The 16,596-nt window shown below is 38.1% G+C and overlaps 2 long non-coding RNA genes and 1 other non-coding gene across 3 annotated transcripts; all 3 read left to right on the top strand.

The window, feature by feature from the left end:
• Positions 1 to 1,119: 1,119 nt before the first annotated feature.
• LOC118483749 lies at positions 1,120 to 4,353 on the top strand. The gene is made up of 2 exons (XR_004871337.1): positions 1,120 to 1,271; positions 2,725 to 4,353. It is a non-coding gene; the product is annotated as an uncharacterized LOC118483749 (long non-coding RNA).
• Positions 4,354 to 7,193: 2,840 nt separating this feature from the next.
• Positions 7,194 to 10,435, top strand: LOC118483748. Its single transcript, XR_004871336.1, has 2 exons — positions 7,194 to 7,353; positions 8,807 to 10,435. It is a non-coding gene; the product is annotated as an uncharacterized LOC118483748 (long non-coding RNA).
• A 3,980-nt stretch (positions 10,436 to 14,415) lies between these two features.
• LOC118484475 lies at positions 14,416 to 14,522 on the top strand. The gene has a single exon (XR_004873586.1). It is a non-coding gene; the product is annotated as a small nucleolar RNA R71 (small nucleolar RNA).
• Positions 14,523 to 16,596: the final 2,074 nt, after the last annotated feature.

Here is a 16,596-nt window from a genome sequence, read left to right as displayed (position 1 = left end):
GTTACCCTCAACCCAGTAGTTTGAGTCAGCAAGGATACAATCCTAAAGGGTCGGATTATTGAAAGATAATTAATTAAGTTATTAACGCATAATGTGGTAGGCCCCTCTTTTGAAGGCGACGTTACCCTCGGCTAAGTAGTCTGAGTCAGCAGGGATACAATCCTAAGTAGCCGGGTTAAAGTTTTAATAGTAGTTTAACTTATGAGGGGGTCAAAGAGTTTGGACCCCCGTCATCCAATACTGTTGGGTATTGAAGGAGGTCCTACTAAATTTGACCCATGTCCTTTACAGGATCTATACACTGAACAATGGCAAGACTCTTACCAAACTGTTCCCTTAACCTCCGACCAGGTAGCCAACATACCTCCATATAGACCGTGGAGATATGAATGGTGAAAATCTTTTAATTTATATAGACAGTAAAGTAATGCCAAGACACCACGGACAAATGATAAGGAAGAATCACCTTCAACATAAGAAACTAGTAATTAAAGTTATTAATACAAAACCAATAAAAAAGTGCAAAAGATTAAAAATAAAAGTATTACACTAAACTCTTGTCTTCACCAAGTGATGTAAGAGACTTAGGCAAACATGGCCTTTGATTGTCAAGAACTCTTACAATCAATCTTGGATCCCGAGACGACTCACACACTCTATGATGGACGATGGATGATGGTGGTGGATGATGGTGGTGGGTGGTGGGTGAAGTGTGAGAGAGGTGGTGTACCAAGGGATGAGTTGCAAGAGCTCCAAGCACTCCTATTTATAGGCTGAACAGAAGCCTGGGCACGGCCCCGTGTCCATCCGACTCTCTCTCTCTTCATTAATTGCAATTCGCAATTTCATTAAATGCGTCTGCATGTAACACCCCAAATTTCGTATGTTATAAAATAATATTATTTTCATGATGTTAAATGACGGAAAACGGTAACCGTAAAACGGTACCGTAAGAAAATGATAGTAAGCTTAAATATATGTGTGTAACTAAGTTAAACAAAGAAAAGAGACCAAGTTAGTGTGGAAAATTAGTAATATGAGCAAACTTTAAAAGTCAAGGGGCTAAATGTATAAATGTGGAATGAAATCTAATAAAAAAAAAGACTAGTTTTTGTGGGTATGTGTGTGTGTGCGTACGGGACAAAGAGCAGGAAGGGGGAAACCCTTCTCCATCAAGCTTTGCAAGAAATCCAAGAAATTAAGGAGGATTAAGGCTAGGTCTTTGATGCATGAGTTTAGATTCATGATTCCTTAAGTGTTCTTGACATCAAGTAAGTCAAAATTCATGATTTGGTAATGTTTGATTTAGTGGGTTATGTGAAATTGTGAATTCGTATGGAATCAAACACGAATGCATGATGATATGAACATGTAGAAATTGAAATTATGCTTGAATTTCTCTATGATGATGAGTTAGGATAAAACCCACTTGTGTGTCAAAGATGATCAAAATTTATGAAATTCTACATGCTAAATTAGATTAATGTTGATGATATTTTGATAAATAGATGATTTAGAACAATATGTATATGCTCATGGTGGTGAAATGAGAAGTTGAGAATGCTTATGTGGGTCAATGGATGAACTAGGGAAAAACATGCTTTAATTACTTGTACATTATGCTTGGAAAGTAGATCGCACACCAAGTGTTTGATGAAATGCCTAGTATAGGTTAGTATGTGTTATCACTTGTATGGAATGTTAATTAAATAGTAATGAAGGCGATTACGTATTATAAGTATGAAAAGTGCTTAGTTATGATGTTGTGTACAAAATGACATGCTACGTGTATCGAGTAACAAAGCTGATTAGAATTAAAATTTGTTGCGCAACAATTTTGTATAAATCATATAAAATCATAGGAAGGACCTGTGAGGTCGAGCCTTATATGCTCAAAAAGCTATTTAAACATATTACGTTTTGTGTTTGAACATGTTTGTTGAATTCGGATGTTAAACAGGCCAAAACAGTGCCCAAAGTCGGCAATACTGTTTTGACAGCAAGCTGTTTGGAAGCATTTCAGCTTCTGTGCTGATTTTGTAAAAATCATATAAAATCATAGGAACGTCCGATTGTTACGATCTTTATATGCTTAGAAAGGTCTCTGAGTGTAGATCATTTCATATTTGAACATGAAGAACTGAATCAGAAGATAAATGGGTTAAAATGTGTCGTGAACAGCTGCTGCGCAGAAAGTTGTTGCACATTTTTAGTATAAATATTAAGTAAAAATAGTTGTATTGTTATGCACACTTGTATGAATCATGAACTACTGATTTTAATAAATTATTAGTAAGTTATTTGATTGTTTTAAGTGTCTAAAATACTTACCAACTAGTTTATGCATATGATTGCACCAACGGGTCGAAACGGGTTGTTGATAGAAAATAGTAGAATGGATGTGTAAAAAAACCAAGGTGTTAAGAAATGGTATGAATTGTTTAACGTATGAAACAAGTTGCCTAACTTAGAAAATGTTATCATTCTAAGTATGGAATTTTGAAAGAATAATGAACATGATGTAAATACATAATTATGCATGCTAGAAGCTCATGTATGACTTTTGTGATGATGGAATGATAAATTGTTAAATTGATTAGCATTGTAGTATTATGATACATGTTGAACTCGTTAAGCGATTGACACGTGAATAGAAGTGTGATTAGTGATGCGTATGATTACGTATACTAACTATTGAATGGATGTAATGGAATGAGATAATAGGAACGTGTCAAGGAGAGCTCAAGCATAGGAGGATAACGGGTCAAGATAAGGCAAGGTGACAAATACACTTATTGGAGTACTCAAGGTAAGTGATTTCCGTAGTCACTTCTTAGTTTGTTTAAGTAATACAACTCTTTATTTAATTAGACATGATGTTTGATGTCAATTATGCGTTGAAGTCTTTCATTGTGCATAATGGGAATAAAGTTGATTAAAACGCCCTTGATGGGTATGTTGGGCGAACAATCTTAAAGTAGACTATAAGGAAGCTATTCGATTAGTGTAAAGGTTATGGTCTAGTGTGAAAATGTGGAGTATGGTTTTGTATGTCATAAACCACATAATGCGTAAATAACCATAACGGGTCGAAAATAAGCATTTGAGCGAAAATGGGTTAAGAGGATGCAAGACATCCGAGAATTTAATCTTTTATGATAGACGTCAACGAAATTATTAAGTTCATATGAGATTGAGGTCAAATAATCAGATTATGTTGATATACGCTCGAACGGGTCAAATAGTTAGAAAATGATTATAAGTCGAATGCATGTAAGTTAAGAATTTCCTTAATCCGGATGTAGGATTTTAAGTTCATATGAAAGAATGTGAATTTACAAGCATGTAGGAAGAAACGGGAGGTTAAACGGGTAAACGGTTTAAAAGTTATGCGAGTTTTAGTGCGTTCGAACGACGAAAACAACACAGCAGAAAAATGGCAAAAGCAGAGGCCGTCGCCGACGCCCCTATGGGCCGTCGCCGACGCCTCGTGCTTTTTCAGTTTGCTCCGACGTCCTATTTTCCTGTCTATGGGGTTTTTAAGCTACGGGAAAAACTAAAAGCCGTCGCCGACGCCCTGTAGGGCCGTCGCCGACGGCCTCCCCATGTTTAGAATGCTGAAATTTGTTAACTAAGTTGTTTAATGTATCGTAAGCTTCAGTATATCAACCGTGGTCTATGGTAAGCCTTCTAAACCAAATTTTGGGTGTTCTCTTGATGTTTTTGGGTTCTAAACCCAAGAATAAGCACCGTATAAATAATGTACGAATACGATATGCGAATACGAACAAGTTAAACAAGAATTGGATGTAAGTAAAATATGCGTAGACACGAATATGTAAGCACGCAAGTACGTATGCAGGTATGCTTGGTTTCAATATGTTTGGGTAAGGATCTCACTAACAATGTGCTTGAGATTGGTAGGTAATGCAGGAATGAGAACGAGGGATTCTCGTGGAATGGAAGCCGAACTCGGAACGAGAGAATCCGAGAGGATAGTCGGATAAATCAAAGTTTACTTTGTCGAATGTTATACTATTTAATTATATGTGAATTTGGTTGTACGATGATGTCAATGACTAATGGTTAAGTTGTATGTGATGCCCACAGGTACTACTCGGACTTCTTCTACCTTTAAGGATGATAAGCGGGCATGGATCGAGTCGAAGAGCAAGGATTGTACGAAAAGAACGGCCACATAGTTTGAAATACGTAATGCTTTGAAACGTTAATTTAATGTAAATATTGTAAACCTCTTCCAGTAAGCGCTTAACATTTTCGTATTTGAGCTTTTATGTAAGTAATGTGTCTAATAAAGAAAGAAATTTTAAGGCTCGTATTTCCGCTGCGTCATTTTAAAGCTATTACATGTTAGGGTGTAACAAGTTGGTATCAGAGCCCTGGTTTGAGAGAATCAAGTAACAGGAGGTAAATACTTGAACTCAAACCGGTGTGCTCTCGTGACCAAGAACCCGTGCAATCCAAGACTCGATCGAGGCCTAAAGGCAAAAGCGAATGTAAGTATGTATTAGATTATGTATTTGAAGGAAACTAATAGTATGTTTTGTGAAGGGTAAGTGCAATTGTTAGAAGAGATGATCCGTGAATGCGGTCTAGGACCGGCATCGAGGCAAGTAATGAAATGAATTGACCCCAGGTACGTAAACCTAACGTATGGGCGTATGAAATGGTATGGTTAAGCAAGTGAAAGAAAAATTTTGAACAAATTATGATAACGACATGGTAAATAAGTTTTGAAAATGTTACACGAGCCGAAACTAAATTCTTCGGATATAAGGTGGCGATTACGCGAAGACACGAAACTAGTACGTGGAATGTGTACCTGGCCAGTACACAAGAAACGTATGACGTTCGTGAGACCGTGATAATTATTACAGGTATGTCCGATAGAGTTTGGTAGCTGCTAGGCGTATGGGTGAAATGGGTAGCAAGACTCTCGGGGGATTGAGAGTACCTTGTAGGAATGAAAGATGTGAATGCAATGCTTGAATCCGCGAGGCGGATTCAAGGAATGAAATATGCGAATACGATGCTTGAATCCGCGAGACGGAATCAAGGAATGAAATATGCGAATGCGATGCTTGAATCCGCGAGACGGATTCAAGGAATGAAATATGCGAATGCGATGCTTGAATCCGCGAGACGGATTCAAGGAATGAAATATGCGAATGCAATGCTTGAATTCGCGAGACGGATTCAAGGAATGAAATACGTGAATGATGCAAATCCCTTGCGGATTTGGTTAATATAGCGAATGCTATAATAAGCTATGCAAGTCGACCGGTTCAAGTTGAACAAGTCGAGTAAGGATAAGGTACCATCCGTTTAGAACGGGTGGTCGTGAATGCAATAACGAATGTATGAAGTTCAATCCGTTATACGGATAGAACAAAAGATTAATGTTGAAAGTAATTAACCCAATGTGACCGGGTCGTAAGCGGTATACTTGAATCTCATTATGAGAGTATATGCCATTACCCCTTTAATTGGGTAACCGAATGTGTAAAGGAAATGAAAGTATATGAGCAAATAGAACTAAAATGTTAGTATTGTAAGCGAAATAAGTATTATGACTAACTTTCAGAACGGGAAGGGCAAATGTTTGCAAGAAAACACTGGAACAGTGAAGCGATGAGATCGTAAGCATGTCTGAATTGAAAAGGAGTACAAACATGTACCTCTATACGTATATATATATATAAATAATAAGAATGATATATTAAGAAATGGCCATGTATTGACCTGTTATGAATAGGTCTAACACACTAATGTCTTAAGAAGGAATTGAGAAAGTATTGATGTATAAATGAGGTGATGTGATAAACAACATGTCTGAATGAGATCGAATGAAATGTGTAAGTCACAAATTTTATAATGAGATTGGCAGTAATCATGAAGCAATAAAGCTACCTAGGACGGTGAAAGAATGCTCATGAATGGAAGCTCATGTTACCAAATGGACAAGATCAACCCTGTTAAGATACGGGTTCGTGAAGGAGCAAGTCAACTCTGGTTGTTACACGTTGGCTCGTGCCAAATTAGCGAGGTTAGTAAATGGTTTAACTTGTGGATGTTAAATAGAAAGTTACATATTGAATAATACTTCTATGCGAACTGGTGGTACTGAATTGAGTAATCGTAACTGTGGAAACTCTGATAGAATATAAGAAACGACAAGTATCGATAAGAAATGCTAACCTTGATGCTCGGCTTGTTGGCCATGTTCATTTGAACAAGGCATTGTAGAAAAGATATGCATGACATAGATAACAATAGTAACCATGGAAATAATGCTTAGTCTTCATGTTAAGTACGGATAAGTAGGTGTAAAAAGGGTGATTTTGGTTGTAATAATAAGTCTTCGAATGATTGCAGTAGGCGTATGATAATATATCGACCCTTCCTATGAGCTTAAAGCTAATCAGAGGTAATGAGAGTAATGGAATGTGTAGGATAGCTCATAGCGAACAAAATGAAGGATAGTATATGAGGTATGAGTAGTATGAAATAATCGATTTATTTTGATTAGTAAATAAATGAATGTAATATGCGTAAATAGGAAGTTAGAAACAAGCCATAGACTTGGGTTTGCACGATTAATAATTGTATACAATTGGAATAAATTCGATGAATGAAACGCTAATGATGATATGCGTTAAGAGCTAGTAGTATAAAGTAAAAGACACTAATAAGAGCTCTGGAACAGATTCTGAGTTTCATGTGATTATGAAAGTAACTTACCTAATTTAAGAAGATAAGAAAAAAAAAATTCGTACGATTATATTTATTCATGGTTAAGATTTTTATGCAAAGACCCCGAATGAGTTATGTTGTAGTGTGCCCATTGAATGAGTACAATAGAAAGGTAAATGTGGGAACGAGAGAGGTTTCGGGGACGAAACCTTCTTTAAGGGGGGTAGACTTGTAACACCCCAAATTTCGTATGTTATAAAATAATATTATTTTCATGATGTTAAATGACGGAAAACGGTAACCGTAAAACGGTACCGTAAGAAAATGATAGTAAGCTTAAATATATGTGTGTAACTAAGTTAAACAAAGAAAAGAGACCAAGTTAGTGTGGAAAATTAGTAATATGAGCAAACTTTAAAAGTCAAGGGGCTAAATGTATAAATGTGTAATGAAATCTAATAAAAAAAAAAGACTAGTTTTTGTGGGTATGTGTGTGTGTGCGTACGGGACAAAGAGCAGGAAGGGGGAAACCCTTCTCCATCAAGCTTTGCAAGAAATCCAAGAAATTAAGGAGGATTAAGGCTAGGTCTTTGATGCATGAGTTTAGATTCATGATTCCTTAAGTGTTCTTGACATCAAGTAAGTCAAAATTCATGATTTGGTAATGTTTGATTTAGTGGGTTATGTGAAATTGTGAATTCGTATGGAATCAAACACGAATGCATGATGATATGAACATGTAGAAATTGAAATTATGCTTGAATTTCTCTATGATGATGAGTTAGGATAAAACCCACTTGTGTGTCAAAGATGATCAAAATTTATGAAATTCTACATGCTAAATTAGATTAATGTTGATGATATTTTGATAAATAGATGATTTAGAACAATATGTATATGCTCATGGTGGTGAAATGAGAAGTTGAGAATGCTTATGTGGGTCAATGGATGAACTAGGGAAAAACATGCTTTAATTACTTGTACATTATGCTTGGAAAGTAGATCGCACACCAAGTGTTTGATGAAATGCCTAGTATAGGTTAGTATGTGTTATCACTTGTATGGAATGTTAATTAAATAGTAATGAAGGCGATTACGTATTATAAGTATGAAAAGTGCTTAGTTATGATGTTGTGTACAAAATGACATGCTACGTGTATCGAGTAACAAAGCTGATTAGAATTAAAATTTGTTGCGCAACAATTTTGTATAAATCATATAAAATCATAGGAAGGACCTGTGAGGTCGAGCCTTATATGCTCAAAAAGCTATTTAAACATATTACGTTTTGTGTTTGAACATGTTTGTTGAATTCGGATGTTAAACAGGCCAAAACAGTGCCCAAAGTCGGCAATACTGTTTTGACAGCAAGCTGTTTGGAAGCATTTCAGCTTCTGTGCTGATTTTGTAAAAATCATATAAAATCATAGGAACGTCCGATTGTTACGATCTTTATATGCTTAGAAAGGTCTCTGAGTGTAGATCATTTCATATTTGAACATGAAGAACTGAATCAGAAGATAAATGGGTTAAAATGTGTCGTGAACAGCTGCTGCGCAGAAAGTTGTTGCACATTTTTAGTATAAATATTAAGTAAAAATAGTTGTATTGTTATGCACACTTGTATGAATCATGAACTACTGATTTTAATAAATTATTAGTAAGTTATTTGATTGTTTTAAGTGTCTAAAATACTTACCAACTAGTTTATGCATATGATTGCACCAACGGGTCGAAACGGGTTGTTGATAGAAAATAGTAGAATGGATGTGTAAAAAAACCAAGGTGTTAAGAAATGGTATGAATTGTTTAACGTATGAAACAAGTTGCCTAACTTAGAAAATGTTATCATTCTAAGTATGGAATTTTGAAAGAATAATGAACATGATGTAAATACATAATTATGCATGCTAGAAGCTCATGTATGACTTTTGTGATGATGGAATGATAAATTGTTAAATTGATTAGCATTGTAGTATTATGATACATGTTGAACTCGTTAAGCGATTGACACGTGAATAGAAGTGTGATTAGTGATGCGTATGATTACGTATACTAACTATTGAATGGATGTAATGGAATGAGATAATAGGAACGTGTCAAGGAGAGCTCAAGCATAGGAGGATAACGGGTCAAGATAAGGCAAGGTGACAAATACACTTATTGGAGTACTCAAGGTAAGTGATTTCCGTAGTCACTTCTTAGTTTGTTTAAGTAATACAACTCTTTATTTAATTAGACATGATGTTTGATGTCAATTATGCGTTGAAGTCTTTCATTGTGCATAATGGGAATAAAGTTGATTAAAACGCCCTTGATGGGTATGTTGGGCGAACAATCTTAAAGTAGACTATAAGGAAGCTATTCGATTAGTGTAAAGGTTATGGTCTAGTGTGAAAATGTGGAGTATGGTTTTGTATGTCATAAACCACATAATGCGTAAATAACCATAACGGGTCGAAAATAAGCATTTGAGCGAAAATGGGTTAAGAGGATGCAAGACATCCGAGAATTTAATCTTTTATGATAGACGTCAACGAAATTATTAAGTTCATATGAGATTGAGGTCAAATAATCAGATTATGTTGATATACGCTCGAACGGGTCAAATAGTTAGAAAATGATTATAAGTCGAATGCATGTAAGTTAAGAATTTCCTTAATCCGGATGTAGGATTTTAAGTTCATATGAAAGAATGTGAATTTACAAGCATGTAGGAAGAAACGGGAGGTTAAACGGGTAAACGGTTTAAAAGTTATGCGAGTTTTAGTGCGTTCGAACGACGAAAACAACACAGCAGAAAAATGGCAAAAGCAGAGGCCGTCGCCGACGCCCCTATGGGCCGTCGCCGACGCCTCGTGCTTTTTCAGTTTGCTCCGACGTCCTATTTTCCTGTCTACGGGGTTTTTAAGCTACGGGAAAAACTAAAAGCCGTCGCCGACGCCCTGTAGGGCCGTCGCCGACGGCCTCCCCATGTTTAGAATGCTGAAATTTGTTAACTAAGTTGTTTAATGTATCGTAAGCTTCAGTATATCAACCGTGGTCTATGGTAAGCCTTCTAAACCAAATTTTGGGTGTTCTCTTGATGTTTTTGGGTTCTAAACCCAAGAATAAGCACCGTATAAATAATGTACGAATACGATATGCGAATACGAACAAGTTAAACAAGAATTGGATGTAAGTAAAATATGCGTAGACACGAATATGTAAGCACGCAAGTACGTATGCAGGTATGCTTGGTTTCAATATGTTTGGGTAAGGATCTCACTAACAATGTGCTTGAGATTGGTAGGTAATGCAGGAATGAGAACGAGGGATTCTCGTGGAATGGAAGCTGAACTCGGAACGAGAGAATCCGAGAGGATAGTCGGATAAATCAAAGTTTACTTTGTCGAATGTTATACTATTTAATTATATGTGAATTTGGTTGTACGATGATGTCAATGACTAATGGTTAAGTTGTATGTGATGCCCACAGGTACTACTCGGACTTCTTCTACCTTTAAGGATGATAAGCGGGCATGGATCGAGTCGAAGAGCAAGGATTGTACGAAAAGAACGGCCACATAGTTTGAAATACGTAATGCTTTGAAACGTTAATTTAATGTAAATATTGTAAACCTCTTCCAGTAAGCGCTTAACATTTTCGTATTTGAGCTTTTATGTAAGTAATGTGTCTAATAAAGAAAGAAATTTTAAGGCTCGTATTTCCGCTGCGTCATTTTAAAGCTATTACATGTTAGGGTGTAACACTGCAACAGTTGACCACGCCCCCGTGTCCGCTGAGCACGGCCCCGTGGTGGGCAGTAGAAGCTTCTATCACTTTGTCTTTTCTGCTGACACTTGGGCACGCCCCCGTGCTCACTGAGCATGGGGCGTGTTCAGTCTTCTGTCTTCTTGTTTTGCTTTGGGAAGATGCTGTCGGGAGGTCGGGCATGCCACATTTGTTCCTTTTCTTGTATTTATGTTAGATTTAGCTATATTTTTGCTTCTTTTGTTCATTTGAGCTCATTTAATCCTGAAAATACAAAAGGAAGACAAAAGCACACTTTTTCCAACATTAGTACTAAAAAAAGGGTTAGTTTTATGCCACAATTAATGTAATTTATATGTTGCATTTTGTGCACATCAAATACCCCCACACTTGAATCTTTGCTTGTCTTCAAGCAAAACTCTTTATAATGTGGCTTTTTCAATCCCAAATGGAATGGGTGGAAGAGAAGGTTTTTGGACTTGTCATAGAGTGTCGGGATTTCCAAGATTCTTTATTTAAGTTTTATTTTTATTTATTTACAATCTTATTCGTCGTGATTTATTAAAAACGTTTCATAAGATAAATTACTTATTAGGGCATAACATTACTTTTTAAAATTCCATTTATATACAAGTTCACATACCTCACGGGGGATCACTCAACACTCGGCCGAAGGTGTATTTTTAGTGAATCACTCGAGAGCGGCATGGAACTTACTCCTACCATAGGCTTGCCAAGCAATCAATCCTCCTCCTTTTTAACTATATACCTTTGTAAATATCAAGAGGACTTTTTGGGTGAAGGGTTAGGCTTGGGCTAAAGGTGGGTAAAAAGCATCGGTTTTTTTCTAAAGACTTTTTATTTTTCACAATTTTATTTTTATTTTGATGAACCGTTTCTTTCAAACAAGGTTAATTTTGAACTTGTTTGTTTATTTGGTTTCATCAACTATATTTTTTTTTGTTTTTTTTTTTTGAAAAGTCATAAGAAAAACCGAGCTTTGTTACTAAAAGAAAGGGTTAAAATAAAAATGTTTAGGTGGGTAAAAAGGGTGATTGTTTTGGGTTAAGAAATGAAAAGGTTTAGGCTCAAAGGGGTTAACTAGGGGGATTTTGGGTAGGTGGTAAAAAAATGAAAAATAATGGTGTAGAAAGAAAAAAGGGTTTGTCCTAATGCCTCCATCATTTACTTACTCGGGTTTAAGTTGGTAAGGAGCGGGAATGCATTGTCGTGACAAGTTCTAGAGTTGTACGAACCAAGCGGCTATTCACACAAGAAACGAAAAATAAGCATTTAGTGTAAAGATATGTATTTGTATGCTCAATAAAGGCTCAAAACTCACTTTTGTGGGAATGGGTTTTTATGTGATCAAGTATATATAATCAAATTTTTAACTAAGCTTGTCATGTCTTTTCATAATTATCTTATGTTGGTTCTTTTTATCACGACGCTATCGGTTGTAAACTTGTAAAAATATAACCTTGTTAGATCTTGAAAATTCCAACTTAAACTTAGACAAGTAAAAAAATGATTTTTTTTTTTTTGAAAAAATTTGGGGTGATTAGCGGTTCCAATAGAGTTTTGTGTAAGGCTTGTTAATTAGGACTTGCAAGATTCAAAGTTTTAGCATCCCCCCCACACTTAAATTACACATTGTCCTCAATGTGTCCCAAAAATAAGTTTTTAGGTTGATTGAATGTGTAAAAGGTTGTTAAAAGCAAAATTTTATGTTACTGGCACTCTGGGCACGGCCCCGTGGTGACCAGGCACGGCCCCGTGTTCAGGTGCCAGTGACAGAATTTAGTGAAGAGAAACAGAAGCCTGGACACGGGGGCGTGTTCAGTGAACACGGCCCGTGTCCAGTTACCTGAACTGGGCGATTGTTGCAGATTGTGCAGCACGGGGCCGTGTTGGGGGACACGGCCCGTGCTGAACTTGCTGTAATGAAGAAATTTTTGTCGGATGGCTCTGTTTTCGTGCATGGGGTGATGTTTCTCGTTTCCCTTGTTATCCTTTACCATCCCGAGTGTGTTTCATTCCTGCAAATTAAATTAAAAATTAATCTAAGCTAAACTAAGGATAGTTCTGCGGAATGCCTCCGTGGTGCGCCACGTTTATAAGGGTCTTTGGCTAGACCCAAAGTGAGGTCATATATTTTCCGAGCGGGATGTTTTGCATCCCATGTTGCACCATCGGAGAGCATCATCCAAACTCGAATCAATGACCTTCATGTAATTGACCGGGTCATCGTCCTCTACTCTCTTCCCAACTCCAAACTTCACTTCCTTATCCCCAAACTTCAAAGTAAGTGTTCCGTCATTCATGTCTACCACTGCTTGCGCGGTGGCTAGAAATGGCCTCCCTAGTATGAGGGGGACTTCGGTGTCCTCTTCCATATCTAGTATGACAAAGTCGGCCGGGTAGACGAAATTGTCGACTTTGACCAATAGATTTTCAGCGACACCTTGTGGGTATTTGACGGATCTATCGGCAAGTTGTATACTCATCTTGGTAGGGCTCGTTTTTCCTAGGCCGAGTCGTTTGAACATTGATGCAGACATGAGGTTAATGCTAGCCCCAAGGTCAGCTAGTGCATCACGAACGGGGGATTCCCCGATCGAGCAAGGAATTGTGAAGCTTCCAGGATCAATCTTCTTTTGTGGGAGTTTGTTGAGTACGAGGGCAGAGCATTCTTCGCCTAAGTTAACTAATTGCAATGATTCAATTTTCCTTTTATGAGTGAGGAAGTCCCTCATGAATTTTGATTATTTAGGCATTCGAGTTAGGACTTCAATAAAAGGAATATTAACATGCAATTGTTTTAGTAGATTTTCGAATTTTGCGAATTGCTCATTGGTCTTTTGATTAATTAACCTACCGGGGTATGGAACCGGAGGAGCCTTGGTAGGCTCTTGAATTAGAGGAGAAGTCTTCTCTTGTTGGGGCGGTGGTGGAGCTTCTTCGGAACCCACGGTGCGGTTTCTTAACGTTATGAGACGGACTTGTGCTTTTGGGTTTGTTTCGGTATTACTTGGTAATGCGCCTTGTGGTCTCTCGGAGAAATTTTGAGCTAATTGATTTATTTGCTTTTCAATGTTTTGTATACTAGCTTGTTGATTTCTAAAATTCGATTCCAATTGTTGAAATCGATCCGAGTTTTTCTTTCCAGTGTCGGAGATGAGGCGAGATACAGTATCTTCAAGCCTTTCTCATCCACCTTGTTGTCGAGGGAAATTTTGTGACTCATTCATGGTTGTAAAAGTCCCGCCTAGGCTCCGAGTACTCCCCGAGTACTCGCTACAAGGTAGGCTGCCGAGGCACGAGTACTCTTCTCCCAGGCCAATTACTCCCCGAGTAATCTCCGCCTAAGCCGAGTACTCCCGAATCCGACTAGAGAGCGCCTAGCGACTTTTGCAACCATGGACTCATTTATTGGTTGTTGAAAGTTTGTTCGTTGGTTTAGGCTTTGTTGGTTACTACTATTGTTGGGTTCTCTCCAACCAAGGTTAGGGTGGTTACGCCGTCCTTGGTTGTAGGTACCCGTTGGAGGACCCGACGGCCTAGGTCTATTATCAATGTAGTTTACCGACTCTTGTTGATCATCTGTTTCTTTCATACAACTCCAATTTTCATGTGGCCCGCCACACCCTTCACAAGCCATAACCGAGACCGTTTTTGTCATTTCTAACTTTTTGATTTTTGAAGAAAGGGCTTCGATTTGGGCTTGTAAAGAACTGCTTTCATCAACCTTATGGGCGCCCGGGGCAATAGATTTATTGCCTCGGGGAGTGTGCCACTGAAAATTGGTTTGAGCAATTTCCTCAATTTGATGGTATATTTCATGTGGGCGACGATTACCTAAAAGTCCCCCGGAGCTAGAGTCAAGTGTTTGTCTTGTGTGTGGCAACAACCCATTGTAGAAAGTGGATACTTGTTACCATACTGCAAGACTGTGATGAGGACACTTTCGCAATAGCTCCTTGAACCTTTCGCAAGTTTCATATAAGGATTCCCCATCCTCTTGTGAGTATGTATTAATTTCAGTCATTAATTTAGCCGTTTTAGCGGGAGGGAAATACTTATATAGAAACTTTTGGGCTAGTTCATCCCATGTGTTTACCGAACCAACTGGGAGGGCGTTGAGCCAAGCTTTTGCTCAGTCTTTTAGTGAAAATGGAAACATTCGCAGGCGGATGGCATCATTTGATGCTCCATTGATCCGAAAGGTATCACATATTTCTAAGAAATTAGTAATATGAAGATGGGGATCCTCGTCCGCAAGCCCATGGAAGGTTGCGGAGTTTTGAAGCATTTGTATCAAATGTGGCCGAAGTTCGAAGTTGTTAGCTTCAACATTCGGTGCATTGATAGCGGCGCCGAGATTACCCACGGTGGGTCGTAGGTAATCCATGAGGGTACGTTGGTCTGCCATTGGAAGTGGGTCCCCCGAAACTTTCTCTTGGTTTTTAGCTTTAAGTCTTTTTCTGAGAAAGCGTTCGGGTTCTTCTAGAGGTTCTTTTATGTCTCTACTAGAACTGTACTCACTGTTGGCCTAGTCTTGTGTGCCCAAAGCCATTTTTCTGAATTTGATCATGTCTTCGTTGTACTAGGCCGTGTCATAGTGTGAGCTCCCATTGTAGAACGATTAGTGTCCTGTCTTGATCCCATTATCAAGATCAGACAATGATGCAGAGGCGATCAGAGTGGCGGACACACACAGCTCACATCTGCACATGACAATGTCCTGCTCCTCTCATCTTGTATTTCTTCCATGACACCGGGCGTTGTGGCCAAGGTGGACTACTCGACTGCCGCCAGCCCCTTGGCTCTCCCCAGATGCGCGGAAACCCGACCTCCACCCGCCTGAAGGCACGACAGTGAAATAATTGGCAAAATCTCACCTCCCATCCAAGTCGGACCGGCGTCACCCGTATTTGCTTTTCACTTGGATGCCGCAGAAAATAATGAGGAGAGTGAGAATCGAACATGAGTCACAAAGAACACCAATTCTTTCTCCAACCATTGTGGGCAGGCATGATGTGACAACCCGAACTTTCGAGTTCGGTGTCGTTTAATCTTGTGATCCAAATCTTCCGTTATTCATTCCTCTCCTTGTGCTGAACATTTTGTGCTAGAATAAAACCTGCTAATATATTAGATTAATACACATTGCGTTTGGGCCGAATACAACTGGGTTGTTTGCTTTGTATTTGGGCTAAATAAACTAGTTGCTACTTCCACCACATGTTTAACAAACACATGCATGATTTGGGCCGAGTACTAGTTGTACATGATGTGGGCCAATATACACACACACACCCGGAACTTTGAGTGGTTACGTTTGGGCCTGGAGGAGCCCAAGTGGGTCTTGTATTAGGGGGCCGACTTTTGACTTAGCATTTATACATACATAGATTACGTGATATGATAACATAATCATATCCCAAACCCTAGACTCTTCTAATCGCATACGGCATGGCAATGGTAACACCCCCCTGTTCGAGATAGCCTCCTGATCAGTCGAGTTTCGGGTTAGTAGTTCGTACTTGTTGATCTTCATGGTTGTGTGATATTGTTCATGTGTGAAATCTCTTGTTCGATATATATATATGTATTCGTATTATGTTTTGCAAAGGGTTCGATGGTCTTGTGAATTCTTAAACTGGATGTCATGGCATGTATGTAAACTAGGAAGTAGGTATCAAGCAGTTAATTATCTTGTTTTATATGTAAACTGAATCTTGTCTTATGATAGGTGATGCGTGTCAGTGTGTATATATTTTAGGTGTATATTTTAAGCCCTTTTTACACTTTTTAGCCAAGTTTTAAATTTATAAACACGATATTCACTAACACTAAACACACATATGGGCAAGTGCACCCATAGTGGACGTAGTATAGTGTTGGTAAGATACCGAGGTCGTCCAAGGACACAAGAGCTTTTAGTACCGGTTTATTCACAACGTCTAATCAAATCAAAATGTTAGAAAAAAGATTTTTAAACTAGAAAAATAAAACTAACTAAAATGCTGAAAATAAAATAAAAATAAAAACAGATAGACAAGATGAATAACTTGGATCCGACTCGTGCATAGTGTAACCTTTGATTATTTTCGCACTTTTGCGCT

This window comes from Helianthus annuus, chromosome 11 (genome assembly GCF_002127325.2).
Source record: "Helianthus annuus cultivar XRQ/B chromosome 11, HanXRQr2.0-SUNRISE, whole genome shotgun sequence".
In the NCBI taxonomy this organism is placed as follows: domain Eukaryota; kingdom Viridiplantae; phylum Streptophyta; class Magnoliopsida; order Asterales; family Asteraceae; genus Helianthus; species Helianthus annuus.
Note: the sequence above shows the minus strand (reverse complement) of the source record. Positions and strands in the feature narration are given on the sequence as shown.